The following is a 6,989-nucleotide window of genomic DNA, read 5'->3' on the forward strand; positions in this document are numbered from 1 at the left end:
GAGGCCAGAAGAGGGTATCTAATCCCTGGGAGCTGGAGTTACAGGTATTTGCAAGCTGCCAGACATGGGTGCTAGAAACCTAACTTGGTTTCTCTAGAAGAGTAGGAGGTGCTAACTACTAAGCAATCCTTCCAGCCCCAAAACTCTGTAAAGAAAAAAAAACAAAAATGAGACCTAGAATTTGAACCAATAGTTTATGAGCCTATGGTCACCCTCTTGGACTCTATCCTGCACTGGCTAGTAATCCCAAAGCATCGGCAGCTCTGGCTTTGATGGGCACGCTCTAAGTTGCTGGGGAAGCAGAGAGGCTCTGGAGAAAAGTGACATCTCTAGGCTGTGCTCTTGGGTTGCTTTGTTTGGTTTAATTTTGATTTATTTGCTTGTTTCTTATCTTTTTTGAGACAGGGTCTTAACTGGGTAGGCCTGGCTGGCCTCGAACTTGCTGTATAGAGCAGTCTGGCCTGGAACTCATAGAGATCCACCTGCCTCTGTTTCTGGAAAGCTGGGATTAAAGGTGTACACCACCACACCCAGCAAAATATTCTCTTTTTAAAGATTTTATTTTTATTTTTTCAGATTTATTTATTTTATTTTATATGTGTGAATGTTTTGCCTGTACATATGTATGTGCCAGATGCCCATGGACGTGAGAAGAAGGGGTTGGATCCCCTGGAACTGGAGTTATGGATGATTATGAGTCACTATGTGGGTGCTGAGAACTGAACCCAGGTCCTCTGAGAGAGTAACAAGTGCTCTTAACTATTGAGTCATCTCTCCAGCCCCGGATTTTATTTTTATGTATATATGTGTGTACATCAGATCCCCTGGAGCAGTAGTTACAGGCAGTTATCAATCATAGGTCAAGTCTGCTAGGAACTGAACTCAAGTCCTCTGCAATCATAATACATGCTCTGAACCACTGAGTCATCTCTCCAGCCCCCAGGTTGTTTTTTATGTTGTTTGCTTGTTTTGTTTTGTTTGAGACAAGGTCTCTCTATGTAGTCCTGGCTGTCCTGGAACTTGCTATGTAGACCAGACTGGTCTTGAACTTACAGAGATCTGCCTGCCTCTGCCTCTGAGTGCCAGGATTAAAGGCCTGTACCATCATGCCCGACTCTAGGTTGCTTTTTCTTTAATATAGAGAGAAGGAAGCTGATGAGGCGCATCCAATGGTTTGCCAAATGCCTATTATGTAACAAGTGTGCTATAACCATCTTCAAAATGTGACTCCTGAATAAAGACTGAGCTGTGTTCTTTCATGGCCTGTGTGCTGCACTCCTTCTGAGGATGACAGAGGGGAAGCAAGACTAAGAGAAAACCAAGGCGTGATGGAGGTGTGGTCAGGAGGTGCTCTGTGCTGCCAAATAGAATGACTGTGCTGTGTCTTTCACCCTCGGGAGCCTACATAATGCTACCTTTTGGGTTCATTTTGTCTGTAGTTTCAGAGGCACTCTAAATCAGAGGACTGTCTCGTGGGGGTGATTTAGACATTTCTTCTCACACACTCAAGATGTCATAACAATGCCAGGGACCCCCTCACCCCAGTGAGAAGCTTTGATTGCTCCCCATACCTTTCAAAGGCCTGAAGGGACAAGGTGATCTCCAGGACAGACAGGATTTCAAGATGATTGACAGCCATCCTAGACTCATGGTTTTTCATGGTCTGGGCCTCATTGTTGAGCAGCAGCCCTGAGCCCACATCTCACAAATCATAAATGTTTAATTATAGGGTGTTGGAGACAACTGTCTTAGGTTCTGTATTCGGAGTATATGTGAAGGGTCAGAGGTTTAAAGTCCCCATGCAAGATTGGTAACCCTGGCTGTAGGGCTGTCCCTGTGCTATCTTCTATAACTATCAGGGTAAAGACAGCATGCAGGCACATACTATCAGGAACCATGCTCAAAGGAAAGCCAGTTTAGCCCCAGGGAGCCTCTGGCTGCTCAGACAGGCTCCTTGTCACGGTCTGCTCAGTAACAGCCCACACAGCATATTTGCAGAGCACCTGGAGGTGGTTTTCTCGAACCCCACAGAAAATAGAAAGGATGTATTCTTCAGCCTCAGGATGACCTGTTATGGATGAGGAAAGGTGAATCCCACAGTTAATAGTCCCAATGGAGGGCAAATGAATGCAAGGCTCCTTGGGGATCACTCACAAAGCAAAATAAAGATTGCTCATCCTTGCACAGAGTCAGGAAAAACAGACCACTCCCCCATTCAGCTCACCCCCTTTGCTGGGGAGACTGGAAAGCCCATGTAGAGAAGGTCATGCCATGGTTGCCTGTAATTAGACAAAGCATTCTTGAGACAAGACAAAATTTCACAGTGGGCAGATGAAGGGGGCTCTTAACTACTCAAGTGATCATACGCAAAAAGATTCTGTTTTGGTCACTAGGTCAGTTTTACTAACTACATTTACTAAAGGTAAATTCCCTTTCCTGAAGTCCAAAATGTAGGATGTGAGAGGTATTAATAAGAATATATCCGATGGGCATTGTTGGTGCACACCTTTAATCCTAGCACTAAGGAGGCAGAGGCAGAGGCAGAGGCAGAGGCAGAGGCAGAGGCAGAGGCAGGCGGATCTCTATGAGTTTGAGACCAGCCTGGCCTACAAAGCTATACAGAGAAACCCTGTCTTGAAAAAAAAATATTTATTTACTTGTTCACCATTATTTTGTGGGGGGGGTTGTTTTGTTTCATTTGTGGGTTTCTTTTTTTTTGCTTTGCTTTTTGAGACAGGGTTTCATCTCCGCTGGCCTCAAATTCACTGTACAGTGAATATGACTCCAGTTTCTGATCCTCCTGTGTCCACCTCCTGAGACCTGGGACTGCAGGTGTGCACCATAATGCCCAGATTCTGCAGTGCTGGGAATGGATTCCCAAGGCCTTACGCATGCTCACTGAGCTGTTCCTACGGAGCTCCATTGGCAGCCTTGCTCTTTCCTTTTTATAATAAAAAAATGTGATAAAAATGTTTAGCCCGTTTGCAGTCCTTTTGAGTCTTTTGAAATTTATTATCAATGGCTTCAAAATGGGGGGAAAAACAAATGCCCTAAGATCTTAAGATGTGCACTTTGATGTGTTACTAGCACTCTGCAATTAGAGCAAACTGCCCAAAGGGCAACAGTCCCTATCACCAGAGATAGTCAGGCGGTGACTGCATACATGGGGCTGATACAAGGGTAGTGAAATGTTTGATTAAGGAGATGACCAGCTAACCTTTAGGCTCACTGAGATCTTGTGATACTTGATCTGGAAGGTCTCGTGAAAAAGTATGCAGGAAACTATTTCTGGAGCAGAGGGCCAGCGTGGGCCAGAGGCAGAGATTGGAAGCAGAGAGAACAGCTGGTTATGAGGTACCTTCTCTGAGGGCTGCAGCTAGTTTTCACCTCTAGTCTCTCTATTTGAATTGCAAGTTCATGTGAAATATGGCCTCACTAGGTTAGACAAACTCTTTACCAAGTACTGACCTTGCCCTGCTTAAGTAATTCCCGGGAAGGGAAATCTCATTCTCTCAAGTCAGACAATTGCAGACTGGATCTTCTCAAAACTATTCTGGAGTCCCTTATTGGAATGAGTCTGAGTCCATTTCCCATATTACCCACCTTCTACTCCTAACAATGCCTTCTTAAGCAAAACAAGGTGAAGTCTTCTGCTGTGCATATTTGCAAACTGGCCCCTGAACCAGCACGCTATCAGTCTGTCCATCTCTTCTCCAGGATAAACAGCTCCAGCAGCTGGAATACAGTCCTCTCACATACCTGCATTCTCTTTTCTGTACTTTGCTCCAGATCGCTAATGTCTCTCTATAGTGTCCAGGTCCAACCTCAGAACGATCCTCGGTGGCCTACTGTGCACTACAGACAGCAGAGCTGCACCCCCCCCCTCTTAGAGAGCTGAACTGATTAGCAACTGGGGAGTTAATGCCCAAAACTGATGAGCACACAGTCACCTGCAACACTTGAAAGCATGCACCCAGATGGATGGATAGGAAGTCACTTCTCTCTTACCAAGTATTGGAGCATCTGCATTTGGCAAACTGGATTTTGAAGATTTACATTTCATTTCATGTTTCATGATGGCCTTTTGGGAGCTTTCTGAAAGCTGGTTCATGGCATTGTATAGTGTGTGTGTGTGTGTGTGTGTGTGTGTGTGTGTGTGTGTGTGTGTTGCTGGGGATTGAAGCATGGGTTTTGCGGCTGCTAGACAAGAGCCCTACCTCTTAGGTGCATCCCTCATCTTTTAAAATTTGAACAATTTGAACAGTATGCCATCAATACTTCATCCAAGTCATCAATTAAATTACTGGGCAGAGGTGGAGAGCTGGCTTAGCAGTTAAGAGTGATTACTGCTGAGAAGACAAGTTCAGTTCCCAGTACCCACATCAGATGGCTCACAACCTCTGCACAGACTCTCACACATAAATAAAAGTAAATCTTTAACAGGGGGTGAGGGCTGGAGAGATGGCTCAGTGATTAAGAGCACTAACTTTTCCTCCAGAGGATCCAGGTTCAGTTCCCAGCACCCATGTGATGGTTCACGACCATCTGCAACTCCAGTTCCAGGGCATCAGATGCCCTAGGAGAAGTGCACAGACATACATGCAAGCAACAACTCATACCCATAAAATAAAAATAAATAATATTTTAAATAATTAAAATTATCAGGCAGAACCAGTACAGTGGATCATGCTTCTAAACTCAGTACTTGGGGGGCTGAGGCAGGAAAATCTTCAGTTCAAAGTCAGCATAGGTTACACAGTGAGATGAGATGCTATGCCCTCCTCCCAAATTGGATGAGCCAAGGACTACTGTCCAGCTGACAAAAATTCATTAGTCACCAGCTGTGAATACACATTCTTGCCTGCTTTACCCCAGAGTTTTCCCTTTTTATCCGAAAGGACATCTCATGCCAATCATTCTGAATCAAAATAGGATTTCACTGAAACACCTTTGGAAATAGGCATAGGGACGATAGGGGAGCGGGAATGGAAGGAAGGCAGAAGACATCCTCCCCAGGCTTCAGGATGAGCCCACACGCTTTCAGACCCCGAGAAGGAATTTCCAGACAAGAACTCAGACGCAGACAGTTGGAAGAACTAGACAGGGGCTTAGAAACCCTGCATGCAGCTCCGCCTCCACCTCCTCCCAGCAGGATAACCCTGGGCAAGTTGCTTAACTTGTCCGTTTGTTCATCTGTAAACCAGACAAGATAACACCTTCCTCACAGGACTGTCATGAGGCTTAAACGTGAGAAAATGTATGTGGATGTGCTTTGTAAAGTGTAAGCACTGTACAAATATAACATATTGTTCTGATGATTGAGCGGGCCCTGTTTTCAGAACAGGGTACAGAAAGATAAATAAGACCTGGTCCTTGCCCGCCCCCAGGAGCTCATACTTTTGTAGAACAGATTTGTTCACAAATCAGAAGATAAAGCACAAAACAGGGCACATGGAACATGTCGTTCTAGTCAGAAGAAGAAAGGTCCACCTGGGTGTGGTGACACATACTTGTAATCCCAAAGTTCAGGAGGCAAAGGTGGAAGGATCATGAGTTCAAGCCCAGTCTCAAAAAGAAAAATCAAAAGAAATGTGTGGGGTGTCTATCAGACTCAGGAACAACAACAAAAAAAAAAGAAAGAAAGGCTTCCAGGCATTTGATAGGTACTACAACAAATTGAACATATCTAACAAAGGAAGTGGCTGAGGGAAGACAGCATTTTAGAAAGAAGAGTCCAGGAATGAGAGTTTCTGAAGTGTGACTGAGGCACTGGGAGCAGTTGTGGCCGACAGGAAGAGGCAGTGGGGTGGGTGAATCACATCACAGTGTTTTTAGACCATGTCACTCTCAAAGTGCCCAAGATACAAGCATTCTGCTTTTCTTTCACAGGAGACAGCGGCAGATTTTGAGCAGAAGCACTTAGTTCTCATGTTTGAGTTTCTCCAACTGACTTCCTTGCACTCTTCTAGGGAGCAAAGGCATCTAGAAACACTCCTAGAAGATCACCTTTCTTCTTTTTAAGAACATTTTTAATTATTATTTTATTTGTATGGGTGTTTTGTCTCCATGTATGGACATCACTTCCCGTGTGTGTGTGTGTGGGGGGGGACTGGCGTTTCAAACTATACTGAGCTGCCATGTGGGTGCTGGGAATGGAAGCCAGGTCTTCTGGAAGAGCAGTCAGTGCTCTTAACCTTTGAGTAATCAATCCAGCCAGTCTTTACCTGCAGCTGAGAAATAGGAATCTGGGAAGAACAGGAGCTATGGCTGTGTTTCAGGAAATAATCAGTGTTCCAACAATTGGACAGATCGAATAGACAGAGGTGGCTGGACAAGAAGACAGCACTCCCGGTGAAGGAATCTAAAAAGCTTCAGCTGGAAGTGGCTCCCTGAAGGATGGTTATCCATCATACCTGAAAGTCTTCTTATTCTCCAGCTCCATGCGGGGAGCAAGGAGTAGGAAAATAGTTCAAGGGCTCTCAAGGTCCATTTTCCAGATGGGTTTTTCAGAACTACTGTTGTGATTTAGTGCCACCTGGTGTCCAAGATGGGATATAGCCGCCATCTTTCCGGCTTTTCCAGCACTCAGGGACAAGACTAACTAGCTCCCTTCTCTAATGGGTTTTTAAGGTACTGTTTGGGGTCTGTGGAATGGAGCAGAAGAAGGAGAGAGGGTCAAGTGCTGCTTGGATCCTCGAGGATGCTCTTTTCTATGTTATCAGGGTTTCCATTTCCCCAGAGTACCTCTGGGAATGTGTATTTTCTGGAGCACTACAGGATTGGGTTTGCAATACATGCTTGCAGATGATGATGGGCATCTGTAAATCTCTCAGCCAGAGCAGAGAAATTACCCTGAGCCTTTGCAGAGTTCTCCATGAACTCAGGCTTAAGTGATGTTTCCTCCTAATTGGGTTAGATTTATTCATATGATTCCTATAGCCCCACTGAAAGGTTGAGAGAGAAGCCTCAGAAAATTGAACAGAGAGATG

This window comes from Mesocricetus auratus, unplaced genomic scaffold (assembly GCF_017639785.1).
Source record: "Mesocricetus auratus isolate SY011 unplaced genomic scaffold, BCM_Maur_2.0 Super-Scaffold_100003, whole genome shotgun sequence".
NCBI lineage: Eukaryota > Metazoa > Chordata > Mammalia > Rodentia > Cricetidae > Mesocricetus > Mesocricetus auratus.